The sequence below is a fragment of the Diabrotica virgifera genome, chromosome 4, assembly GCF_917563875.1.
Source record: "Diabrotica virgifera virgifera chromosome 4, PGI_DIABVI_V3a".
Lineage (NCBI taxonomy): Eukaryota > Metazoa > Arthropoda > Insecta > Coleoptera > Chrysomelidae > Diabrotica > Diabrotica virgifera.
Window position 1 is genome coordinate 209,563,641 of NC_065446.1, and position 14,558 is coordinate 209,578,198.

The window sequence follows — 14,558 nt, forward strand, 5'->3', positions numbered from 1 at the left end:
TTAAGACACATTTTCTAGAATGTGCACTTATATTATCAGTATTTAAGAATCTAAACAAACAAACAAACTGTACCTGGAAAAACTGAAGATTCAGGAATGTAAAGAAAAGTTCGAAGAAGAAGTCGTCAATGAGTTAACGACGCTAGAACTGCACTCTATAGAGGACAAATGGAATAATATCAAAACAGCAGTACTGACAGCAGCAGCGTCCACCCTGGGAAACAAGAAAAAGGAGAGAAGATGAGCATGGTTTGATGACGAGTGCAGACAAGCAATATAGGAAAGAAATGAAGCACACAAAATGTATATAACAAGAAGAACACGGAAAAGACGAACATCATTTGAAGTCGCAAAACCGAAAGCAGACAAGATATGTAGAAATAAAAAGAGAGCCTATGAAAATGGACAAATATAAAAAATGGAAGAAAATTTCAAAAACAACGAAATTAGAGGGGCTTACGAATACCTAAAAAGATAAAAAGTGGGTATAAACCTCAAACAACTCTATATAAAGATGAAAGTGGGCAAATGATAATCAGTGACCAACAGTAAGTCACAGAATCCTGGAAGCATTATTTTCAGACCCTACTTGGGACACAAGTAGACATGGAAGATGAAATGGGTACGAACTACATAGAAGAGAATGGAGTAGAAACTCCAACCATAGAGGAAGTTCTCGAAGCTATTAAGGCCCAGAAAAACAATAAATCCCGGGAATTGACGAAATACCAACAGAATTGTATAAGGTAGATGGCGACCACCTAGCATGCCACATTCACGCGCTCATTAAAGACATATGGCAAAAAGAGAAAATACCCGACGACTGGAAGACAAGTGTAGTATGCCCGATCTATAAAAAAGGAGACAAACTCCAGTGCAAAAACTACCGTGGAATTTCACTAATATATACAGCATATAAAGTCCTCACGTGTATGTATTATAAACCAACGGCTCCAACCACTAGCAGAAAATATTATTGGAGAGTATCAGACGGGCTTCCGACGGAGAAGATCGAAACTGGATCAAATATTTCCAGTCAAACATATCTTGAGCAAATCATGGAAACACGACATTGATGTTCACAACGTGTGTGTAGACTTCAAACAGGCATACGACTCAGTCAAAAGGAACAAACTCTACAATATATTGGCTGAATTGGCAATACCACACAAGCTAATTAGACTGATTAAAACCAAAATGGATGAAACTCAGGCATGTGTACGAATACAAAACTACCAGACAGACTTTCTCAAAATTTTGCAGGTGACTAAAGCAGGGAGATGAGCTGGCCCCAACTTTGTTTAACCTGGCACTGGAGTATGCGGTTAGGCAAATGCAAACTGGACGAGGAAACCTACTGACCAACCGAACGGTTTAACTGGCCGCTTATGCCGATGATATTAATATTATGAGTAGAACATCAATAGGAGCACAGAAAATATACGCAGATTTAAAAACGCAAACAAAAAGGCTATGTCTGGAAATTAACACAGAAAAAACAAAAATAATGGTACAGACGAGAAGAAATATAGTCCCACAAAACAGTAGGTATACATGCAGATGACATTGAAACGGTTGGAAAGTTTACATACCTGGGAGTAGAACTATATGCCGATGGATCAGAAGATGGAGAAATACGAAAGAGAATAACGCAAACAGAGCTTATTTTGCCCTCTCCTATATCGTTGGTCTAAAAATGTCCACCTAAATCCAAAGATGAGAATCTAATTAATATAAATAATAATAATTAATAAAACCTTAAATCGACCAATAGCATGCTATGGCAGCGAAGCATGGATCCTGAAAAAACATCCCTAAACAAACTCGACACATTCGAAAGGAAAGTACTACGAATACCTATGAGGGAAAACGGAATCTTAAGAAGCCGATACAAGAACGAGCTTTATCAACTTTATAAGCAAATACCCCTGTCAGACTTCATTAGAATACAAAGATTGCAATGGGCTGGACATGTGATAAGAATGGGAGAGGATAGGCTACCAGAAAGAGCACTGAATGCTAGAATTCAGGGAAAGAGACCGGTTGGAAAGCCAAGAAAGCGCTGGGAAGACACAGTAAACAGCGACGCACAAGCCCTTTTAGGAATCCGTGTATGGAGAAGAGCAACCACAGACAAGCAAGGGTGGTGGCAAAAAATAAAGGAGGTCAAGGCTCAATTTGGGCTGTAGTGCCGTAGAAGAAAAAGAAGAAACTAAAGACGGCTTTTGACACAGTTAACCCTTAACGAATGGCGTGACGTAAAGGAGGTAGATTCTGACCTGCGGTATGTAATACAGTTGCCTATTCTTCTTTGTTTTCAATATGACTATGTCTTATATCACTGTATTTGTCTTTCACATTAACTACTGAATGATTATTTACATTGCTGTAGAATAAAATACTGCTCCAAATAAAATAAACTTACAAAAGGTTCTTACAAAATCCTCTGTAGACAAGGCGAAAACGGCGGGTTCGTTGGAAAAAATATTCCAATGAGATTTGTTTGCATAATCACATTTGTAATACACCCCAGAATAAGGTTCAAGAAGTCGCCCACGTGAAAAGTGGTCCAAAATTTTTTAACAATTTTTTTAATCAAATTGAAAAAATTATTATTTTTGCTGCGGACAATTTTTTTAGATTTTTTAGACCATTCTGGACAAAAAAGGTCTCTTGTAATTTTTCTCTAGAGTTGATGGTTTCCGAGTTAAAAGCAATTTAAAATTTGATAAACGCGAAAATGGCCCTTTTTAAGACTTAATAACTCGTTTAAAAATTATTATTATAAAAGTCAGAAAGTGACTAAATCAAAGTTTAAAGCCCCCCTACATGATCCTGAAGAAATTTTTGTCATTCATTTATTACTAAGCTGTTATTTTTAATTATTAACAATAAGCCGTAAGATCGTATTGACGCGGCTGTAAATGTGAGTGCGAGTAAGATGCCCCATTGGACTGCCGGAATGTATCTCTCTCGCACTCACCATAGACGGCCGCCTAATACGTGCTGGCGCTCATTATTTTTACTTAAAAATAACAGCTTAGTAATAAAATAATGACAAAAATTTCTTCAGGATCTTGTAGCGGGGCTTTAAACTTTGATTTAGTCACCTTCTGACTTTCTTAATAATAACTTTAAACCAATTTATTAAGCCTTGAAAATCGCCATTTTTCGTTTTTTCAATTTTAAATTTTTTATAACTCGAAAACGATTAACTTTAGAGAAAAATTACTACAGACCTTTTTTGTCCAGAATGGTCCAAAAAACCTAACAAAAATTTGTACGGACCAAAAATATTGATTGCTGCAATTTGATTAAAAAAAATTGTTAAAAAAAATTTGGACCACTTTTGACGTGGGCGACTTCTTGAACCTTATTCTGGGATGTCTCATGAATGCGATTATGCAAAAAAATCTCATGGAAATATTTTTTTCTTACGAACTCGACGTTTTCGCCTTGTCTACTATGTAAAAACTGATTTACAAAAAAACTTGAGTATTTATAACTACAAAAAAAGTAAAATAATGTTAAAAGCACCTGTAAGTAGAACAACTAGATGATCCTGCTGCCATACTAATAGCGAAAGAATAAACTGGACTGATTTTAACTATAGCAACGTAAACATTGACATGTGGTAAGTAATACTGCAAGAAAACTTTACGTCAACGTAGCTCAAAGACTAAACCATACTAAAATTTAAGCAGTTTGGAGCAGGTTCAATTAAAAAACACGTTTTACAACAAAATATATTTTCAGCACGATATGGCATACCGCATGTTAGTGGTAAAGGTTAAGCGAGAAAATAAATATCTCTCGTTAAAACTCCAAACTAACTATAATTGTAAATAAAATAAACATAATCGTCATACAAGTTGAAGATACGTGCCAAAAGAAATTACTCAGTTGAGGGAATAATTGCATCTATCTTTCATTGTTTCTAGTTAACGGTTACAAAGATAATCGAAAAAAAACACCTCAGGTTAATAAACCTTACAAGATCACATAACATGGTGATTTCCAGCACATATTAGATCGAAAACATTAAAACATACACAAATGCACCTGGAAATCACTAGATGGACTTACTGTAAATATGATAGTTATTGTTATTGTAGACTCAAGACATCAATCGAATATACTAAGTGACCACGTCAGGAGAGGAGCAAATGCGGATTCTGATCACTACCTGGTCGAAAAGTAGGGTAAGGTAAGGGTCAGCATTTCAAACATAAAGATGGAAAGAGGTTCTAAATATGAACGGTGCGATGTAGTGAGATTCAAAGATACGAACAAACATAAAATTTAAAAGAGAATATACAAATTAAACCAGAAAACAGACTTAACCATGAAAACCCAAATGAGGAGTGGGAACAGTGCATAAATATAATAAAAGAAGTAGCTGAAGAGTTACTAGGCACGGATGGTAAGCAAAATAGACTATAACAGAAATAAAAAACAGAGCATATTTACTAATGATAGAGGGACATAGAATTCAAGAATAAGAGGAAGAATATGAATAACTGCGTAAAGAAAAAAAACATAATCCGCCCAAGATAGAAGAGAGAAAGGACGCACAAGAAAAAAGTATGCCAACAGAGACAAAAAAGTTTTACCAGAAACTGAATAAAACCAGAAAAGGATTCAAATGGATAACTCCTATCGTAACGGGCGTATAGATATGGGGATGGTATAGCAATATATAGATATTGACAAAATAGCCAGAACCTAAGAAGATGGACAAAATATTTTAAGGAAAAACTTCGGGGAGATAGAACGGAGACCAACCGTGGAGGAGAGGTATAAATAAAAACAATACATGAGCTGGTAACAAAGATATCGTTGAGCAAACAGTTACCAGCAGAGTGGATTAATTATGGGTATTATTGTAATATTACATAAAAACGAAACCAATAGGAATGTAGAAACTAACGTGAAATACACAGTTGAACGTAGCATATCAAATATTGTCCAAGGTGTTGTATAAAAGACTCGACGAAAAAATAGTTAGTCAATACCAATGTTGCTTCTGCATACAGAAGTCAACAAGAGATCAGATATTTGTTCTACCACAGATCCTCGAAAAAAAAAACGTGACTATAACATTGATACACATCATCTTATCATAGATTTATACCTATTATTTATTTTCTGCATATGACCATATATGTGAAATGGGGACTACGTCAGAGAGAGGAAGAGAGAGAGAAGAGAGAGAGAGAGAGAGAGAGAGAGAGAGAGAGAGAGAGAGAGAGACATAATAAGAAATGTAAATCTTATTAAGATTTATCTAAGAATTAAGATTAAGATTTATCTAGAATTAAGATTTATCTAATCTTAAGAAATATAAATCTAAATTGAGGAATAGTAATTATTCAAAGTGTGCAAAGCCAGTATTGGCAGACGATGTTAAAATCATCGCAATGTTAAGAAGGAAAAATATATAGGCAATCAATCAAATAGATCTAGCTGCACAAAGTATTGGCCTTAAAATCAATCAGGCCAAAACAAAATACATTTTATGCATTCAAGTAAAAGCGCAGAAATAAGTCTGCTGCAAAATGTAGTAATAGGAGAATACAAAGTTGAGGGCGTAAAAAGCTCTACATGCTTAGAGTCCGTAGTTACGTCTGATAACAACGTTTTCAGAGAAAACGAAGATGCTAATGCTAATTGCCAAAAATTCTACCATGGCTTAATAAGGTATCTATGATCAGATAACGTAGCAACATACAAAACAAAACCAAATATACAAATCCTTAAAGACTGGTACTCAAATATGGTTTAGACACCTGGACATTTGGCCTGGATCCCGCGTACCAAAAAAGTTGATTAATAGCAAGCTAAAAATGTGTTAATAGCTTAACGGTGCCTAGAAACTGGAACAGGGAAAGTTTTAATTGTGGAACAGTTTAAAAATTTGGAACGTCATATTACGAAAACTTCCCATGTATTTTGTCGGACAGAACATACAATTGATTTGTTACCCTTTCATTAAACTCTCATGCAAAAATCAGACTGTTACTACTAACAAACATGATTCCTGTCATTTGCAATGTTCTTCGTGTTCCACTCATTAAAATGCCCAGTTGGTGATAAACACCAGTCTGATTTTTGCATAAGAGTTTAATGAAGTGGTAACAAATCAATTGGATGTTCTGTCCGACAAAATACATGGAACGTTTTCGTAGTCTGACGTTCCAAATTTTTAACCTGTCCCACAATTAAAACTTTCCCTGTCCCAGTGTTCCCATACATCAAAGTTTGTCCGACTAGACACCGTTAAGTTATTAAAAAAATTTCAGGTTGCTATTAATCAACTTTTTTTGGTACGCGGGATCCAGTTCTAGTTCTCTAGAAGTGAGCAAAGATTATTAATCACCTTTGAAATAAAAATCTTGCAACACATTTACAGTCCAAGACTTTTGAAGTTCAAGAAATGTTGTGAATACGATTTAATAATAATCTGGACGACTGGACTAGTAATCAAAAAATAAATTAAGTTAGACCTTATTTAGAAATCCTCTATCAAACAGTATTTTTTGATACAACGCTGTATTATGTCGTATATCCGTATTGAATTTTGAAGATTTTAGTCCCCCTCTGCTTCAACACCTCCACCTATGGCCCTTATATAGTCCTATCGAACGAACAATCGGACACGAGAACAGACATTTAGTGGAGTGTAATGTAACCATGTTTCCTGTTAATTGTCTGTTGGACCGAAACACACGTTAGGCAGGTACGTACGTATGACAGTTCTGTTAAAGTGTTTTGTAGTGACAGAGAATATTATTAAAGGCCCTTTATGAAAAATGGACAGCGATTTAATCATGCGAGAACAATAATTCCGACGGTAGTCTTTTTGGCTAATTAGCGCGTCTCACGAAATTAATATCCAAGCAATGTAGGACGCAGTTGAGCGAAAAGGTATTTTTATATGAGTTTCGCTTAATTAAACGGGTTTATGAGAAACTCATTTGATGATATATTGAAACTAAATTACGACAAACTATGATGACGATATTTAATATACCTACTGGTAGAAAATAGCGCTTAAAGGGCGAGTAAAAACTTTGACAGGTGGTTTTAAAAATATATAATAAACATAAACTGTACTAAACTATAAACTTCTATTGCTAAAAAAAACGATAAAAAAGTGGTAAAATATTATTTTTCTTTTTCAATACAGGGAAGTCTTCTTCGGTACCTAGTATTGTAACGTTATAAAAGTCACATCTTAGCTATTTTATTTTTATATAATTATTTTATTCTATCTTCTTTATTAATTTATTAATAACAATCTTCTTCTATTTGTTTAACCTGTTTTCCCCGTTAAAACTTGGTTGGCGCCCTTTTTCGTTATCTATAGGCATATCTCAACATTAGTGTTCTATCTCAGCATAGAAGATTCCTATGCAATCGATCTGTGGTTCATGATAGTGATATCGCACTGTCGTTTCTCGTTTCAAGTTTTAAGCCCCCACTCTCGAAGTCTGTCAATTTCAAGCGAAACCCTTCCTCTTGTCAAAAAGAAATAATATTTTTTTAAATTTTAAATTCTACTTAAGGCAATGTCTGGCCTCGTAGCCACATTTTCAAACAGAAAATCTTATTTGGGGTAATAGCCTAGTCGCAACATAGGGGGTCACGTGGGGACTTTTAGCTAGCCGCGATTTGTTAATAACAATTTAAAGGTACCACATTTGGGGCTTCCACACCACTTCCATTGGATTCAGCGACCCAAAAAACCTATAATACCACCATCAATACTAGACTATAAGTATTTAAACACATTTTTCTAAGCCTATATCCGTAATCTTTTTTATGTAAAATTATTTATATTATCTATTATTTTCCTATGCATGTAATAATCCACCACTATTTGACTACTATTATTAATTATTATTACTATTATTTTGTTTAACCTTGCCTTTCTGCAACATTTATGGATTATTTATTGAATAGAATGGCAGAGGTATCTTTTATTTTTTCTTGGTATTTTATATAGTTTTATGTATTCTAGTTTTCTGGGCAAATAACAAAAGTATAGAACAACCCTTCACCTCGTGGGATGACTCCTTGAAACTGGAGCCCCCAATGTCGCCGGCGATGCTGCAGTAACATTAGACACCTAACAAACGACCAACACCTTTAGGTCTGGTGGCCAGAACATCTACAAGCTCCAGAGCCCGTGTAGAAATAACCAGCAAGACACGAAGAACCCGCAGACAGATACCAAGTGCCATCGAATAAGTATAATCTCTGATCTGTTAAGTTTCGACAACGTCTTGTATATTAGCTTTTAATACATTAATTATGTCTTTTATGAAAAATAAACATAATTATTTAAATTAATGTTTTATTTGCTCCATTCTGAATTTTCAATGTTCATATTTTTGATTAAGACAAGTAGTCCAGAGAAATAACGTTTTTGTCGGGATACTTCAGCAGCCAGGTTGCAAATGGATTTTTTGGATACTATATACCTAATACATTATAAATACAAAAATGCCCGTCACAGTTCGGACGAGAAGTTATTAACAAATACGGGTCAAAAATGGCAGTTTTTTCGTTTAAATCGCTACAGGTAAAAATAGTGTAATTAAATATCCTATTTATAATATTCTTCTTTTTATAGATGAGCCAAGGTTTAAAATGGCACTTTTTTAATTTTGGTCCGATCCTTTTTTGTTTCGGAAAGTGCAAAATAAGACTAAATTTCAAAAATAAAAAATGTGCTATAACTTTTACGAAAATGGCCTTAAGACTTTCATATTGCACTAAAAGTTGAGTTAAACATTCCGAATAATTCACAAAAATTTTTAAGACGATTCGTCAATTAGTTTAAATTTTATTCAATTTGTTTATCGCAAAAAGCTTTTTTTTGCAATGTTATTGTTCAGAAAATAATAATGACATAACATTTCTGTGGAAACCATATGTAAGAATAATAGTTATATTTTTAAAGTGTTGAAAAAATCATTAAAAAGTCGTTTTTATCACTCCCAAAAAGGTTTATTAAAATAGAGACATTTTTGGCTTCTAAACAAATTAAATAACTTTGTTAATATTGACTATAGAGTAAATCTACTTTAGGGTTTCAAAAGCTGGTATTTTTATACGAATTTTCAGAAAAAACCTTTTCCTAGGTTAATTAGGCCACTTTCCTAGGTTAGCCACTTTTATTATTTAATTCGCAGTTACTTCTATATATGTATATCAAATTCTCCTGTAACAGTGTTACTTACCATAATACTCCGAAACGGCTTGGCCGTTTTTTATAAAATTTTACACGTTTATCCTGTAGGACGTTGAAGAGGTTTTAATATATTTTCTATACCCATAAGATATAAGGAAGTTGCCCCCTGACATTTTTTTATATTTTTTTTTGGACAAAATTATCTACTTTAATTTTATATGATGTAGAATTAAAAAATACGTACAACCCTTAATTTTCACTCTTCTATCACCAACCCCTATTTGTTAAGAGCCATCTATATATTTACATCTATAAAATTCTCCTGTCACAGTGTTAGTTTCCATACTCCTCCGAGACCGCTTGACCGATTTTTATGAAATTATATATGTATATTCGGTAGATCTTAGAATCGGTCTTAATCTATTTTTTATATCCCTGAGTCATAAGGGGAGTTCATTTAGGGGGGCTACATTTTATAACGTTAGGTGGAGTTGTGTGTACATAACGTACTTTATAAGACTACGAGTACACACAAATTAAAAAAAATATGATCCAAATCAATCAACAAGTTCCAGCGATATTAATCGCAGCATATGTTTACAGAATCAGTTTCATTTTTTGAGTGCACGTATTTTAGAAATTCCCCTCCACCGACCACGAATTAATTATGTTCGGACGCCATTTTTAAAGCTTTAATAACCACCCTGTTGAGATTCAAAGTTTACTCAAACTCTTATACATAACCTATACATCTTCAACTTCAAAATGGCTCTAGTTATGTTGCTTAATTGTTATAAACAAAGTAGCCGTCAATTAAATAAAAAAGTGACTAACTTTGACCGTAATTAACCTAGGCGAAAAGTTATTTTTGAAAATTCGTATAAAAATACCAGTTTTTCAAATTCCATTGCAGTTTTAGCATAGTCAATATTAACAAAGTTATTCAAATTGTTTATAAGCCAAAAATGACTCTATTTTAGTATAATGTTTTCTGAGTGACAAAAATGACTTTTTAATGATTTTTTTAAAAGCTTTGAAAAAATGACTAATCTTCTTTCATGTTGTTTTCACAGAATTGCTGTATCATTATTATTTTCTGAACAACAATATTGCGAAAAAAAAGCTCTTTGGGATAAACAAATTGAATGAAATTTAAACTAATTGACGCATCGTCTTAAATTTTTTTGTGGATTGTGTGGACTGCTTGACTCAACTTTTCGTGCAACATGAAAGTCCTATATTCATTTTGACAAAAGTTATAGCAATTTTTTTATTTTCGAAATTTTAGTTTTATTTTTCAATATCCGAAGCAACAAATAATTGGACCAAAATTCAAAAAACGCTATTTTAAACCTTGGCTCATCTACTAAAAGGAAACTATTATAAATAAGACATTTAATTACCCTATTTCTACCTGTAGCGATTTAAACGAAAAAACTCTCATTTTTGACTCTTATTTGTTAATAACTAAATTTCTCGTCCAAACTGTGACGGGTATTTTTGTATTTATAATGTATTAGGTATATAGTACCCAAAAAACCCATTTGCAACCTGTCTACTCAAGTGTCCCGAACATGGTATATTTTTGCCTTATTTCCCTGGTGTAAAGATGAAATCACAACTTGGAAGATTAAGCTAGTCTAGGGTAGACGATGACTATCGTAGTTGGTTGAAATATTATTTTCCAATATTATTTCAATTATCTGGGGTAGTTTAACGTATCAGTATTATTCTTTGACTGAAATAGTTTCAAGGTCAGTTAGTCCATTGAAACGATACATTTTTAGGCCTAGCATGCATTTTTCAGAGGACGGAATGCTATTTTTTGTGGGGTCACCACCCTTGTCACAGACAAAGAGGTGCAAAGGGTTTTGGCAGTGCATCTCATAAACTAGTAACCCTACTGGAAATTTTATACGAAATTATTTGTAGCAAATAAAATTATCTACAATTTTATTCCTATTTATTTTTATGGTAAAATGGAAAATAAAAAAGTTATAAATATATTGCAAGTGGTAACTCAGCTGAATAGTGCTCACTATTTTTATCACCATTATTTTTGTCTTGTCTTTATTCATTTTAAGACCAACTTTATTGCTTCCCAACCCAATTTTTTTTTATTAGAAATAACCCGCATCAACCATAAAAGGTTATTAGCGGTGGTACAATATTACATATTTAAGTAATATAATATACACACTCAGTTTTTACAAAGTTGATTTTAATTTCTAATAGTCTAGTAAAATAAAATTCCACTACATGTAAATCAAAGTGTAAATTCGTACAGGTTGAAGCAAATTTTAGATCAAAGTTTAGGTGGGTACAAAAGATATTTTTAAGAAAGTATCCAAATCATACAAGGGGATCATTGTTTAAATAATTAAAAAGTGGCCATTTTTGCAAAACAAAATACTTTTTTAACTGCTGAGGTCATTCAATTACTCATAAAGGTCTATAGGATTGTTTTCTGCAAAGTTAAAGGGTAAATATTTTCACATAAGACTTACTAAATTAAATTTGACCCCCTATTTATTTAAATAATCATGCATAAAATTTTAAAAACAAATTTTAAAAAAATTATTTTTAGCGTTTTAAATAAGCACTATAAAATATCTTATTTTACAGGAGAAATTGCGCTTTTTTATCAGTAATAATAAAAAAATATTGGTCCAAAAATATTTAATATTTTTTAAAATATTGAATTTGTTTATAAAATGTTACTCTGTTTTAAAATGCAAAAACGCGGTTGTTGCCAAAGAAATATTTTTCTTTATTAAATCTTATTATTTTTATTTTTATGCATATTTTTGATAAATTTATGATAAATTCAAATTTAAATTAAACTTCCCCCTAAAATGGCATTACGCCCCTGCTTACTTTTTTTTACAACATATTTGATATATTATTTATAAATTCAAAATTGGTGAGGCCGTTATTTTGTAGTTATTTCAAATTATTATCTTAAGGCTGTATGACACTATGCATTTTCTTGTATCATTTCTAATATCGTTTCTGATATCGTTTCTTGTATACATTTTCTTGTATCATTTCTTGTACGTACATTTGTGCCCTGTATGACACTATGCAAGTTCTTGTATCGAAAATTGTATGAAATTCGGCATGTGATTGGTCGAAATTTTGTTTGTCACCCTGTGTCACGTTACATTGGTATGGTAGTACTGCGTCTACAGCTGATTTTTAGGATTTTATAAAATTTATAAACTTTGAAAAACTTATAAATTTAACATTTTAATGTTAACCAGAATTTTACGTTGACTATTTGAGGTTGATTATTTGTGTTTTTATTTTGTTTTGATATTTGTGCTAAAATATTTGCATTAGAATTATCTTCAGTTTGATCCAAATTAGGAACTATTGTATTTTCGTCTATTAAAAAATTATGCAACATGAAATCCAAAGTTATAGCACAGTGTTATAGTTTTAACTTTACTAGGAGCTAAATATATGGTTATTAGAACAGTAGTCCATACAAAACGGTATATGAAGTATCAATAAAATATTTATAAAATAATACCTACAAAAACACAAATAAATTCATCAAGACATATTATAATTATGATCCCATTTTCATTTCAGCCGCCATATTATGACATTTAGATGTTTTACCAGCAGGTTTTACGATTTTGCTCTTTGCGAAGAAATTGGCAGAGTTCTTGTACAAGAATCTGTGTCTACGCAAATTCTTGTATCGTTTCTGATATCGTTTCTTGCATCTGTGTATGACACTATGCATTTTTTTGACACATCAGAAACGATATCAGAAACGATACAAGAAAATGCATAGTGTCATACAGCCTCTAACGTTTTTCTCAATATCATTTTTCCATCGTACACTTTCACAACGGTATCTATACTTTGAAGTTTGATATAAGTATCTAATTGAAAATCTTGAAGAACATAAATAAACTGGTTAAAATTTGGATGTGTTGTATAATGAAGCATTATAGCGAGAATGAAAAGACTCACATACATTTGTTGTCCTCTGTAGAGACGAAAAATTTTCAGCCCATATGTGAGGAGGAAATGTTGATGTTTCTTCAATATAGGTTTCAAAGAAATAGTCACTAAGCTTAACCACTCTTTCATCTTCTGGTTGAATTGTAACAAGATCTATGGCAAAGCAATCCCCAACGCCCTCTGCTTTGAGAAATGGTAAACCAAATAGGTAAGTTATATATTTAGTTATATATGTTTCTGCACTGATATTTGTGGGACACTTCCAAATGTTGAATTTTTCTATACCAACTTTGACTCAAGTGAAACAGGTATCCTTTAAATTTAGTGTCTGGAAAACTTCTCGAATTGCTTTACGATAAAAGTGCTATTTGGCAACAATGTTTAAATTTCAGAACAATAATATCCTTAAATCACTCGGTTATTGTAAAATCGCTCGGGAGTGAATTCGAATAGTGTCGGGAGTGAACTCGACTAATAAAATAACTACCTGCTCAAGACGGGAGTGAACTCAATGATACCCACAAAATTAAGCCACGATTGTTGTAATATAAGTACATATTTTAATTGTTTTCTTAGCCATTATAGCACAAAATATATTTTTCTGTATAAGGAATACTTTTTCTCGTGTAAAAAATCACATTTAAACATTTTTTTATTAGTAATTTTATTTTTCAAGGGATCAGACTCTAGTTAGAAATCCCAATTGACTTACAGAGAAGGAACTCCAAGCATTCGCTGATGCCGAATAAGGTTTATAACAAACAACCAAGTGTATTTTTACAAAAAAAATAAAAAAAAACCGCTGTTTTTAAGTGTACTATCTTGTGGTGTATAAAGTACGCCACTGTACTTATGTTATAACTTGATGCGTGGGTAGTTAAAGGTTATACTACGAATCTGTATCTATAATATATTAAAACAATTTATCGTGGAACTTATAAATCAATATTTTATTGTACCTATGTATTTATAAAACTCTAAATACTTTCTCTCTTCATTTTTATTTCGTATTTTTAATTTGAATATCCTTTTTCTCGTGCGGACACTGAAACAAAGCGAGTATTCCGCTAATTTCAATATTTCTCCATTTTTCAGCGAAGCCGAAACGTGGTTTCATGTTGATCACGGCGAAACAAATGTTACATAATTATGTTTTTAGCGACTGTGTAGTTGTCGGCGACGACAAAACGATTTGTAAACCTTGATCCCGCGATGATATGAACAGGCACGATCGCTGCATTAATACCAACACGCTACGTTTTCGGACTTTATGTTCCTTCCCTTTCTGATGCAGTTGCTGGTGGTAAATTAAAAGAGCGGACTACATTTTGAGTTCAATGCAAATGGCTTCTAGGGTAACATCGACGATATACAAAATTGT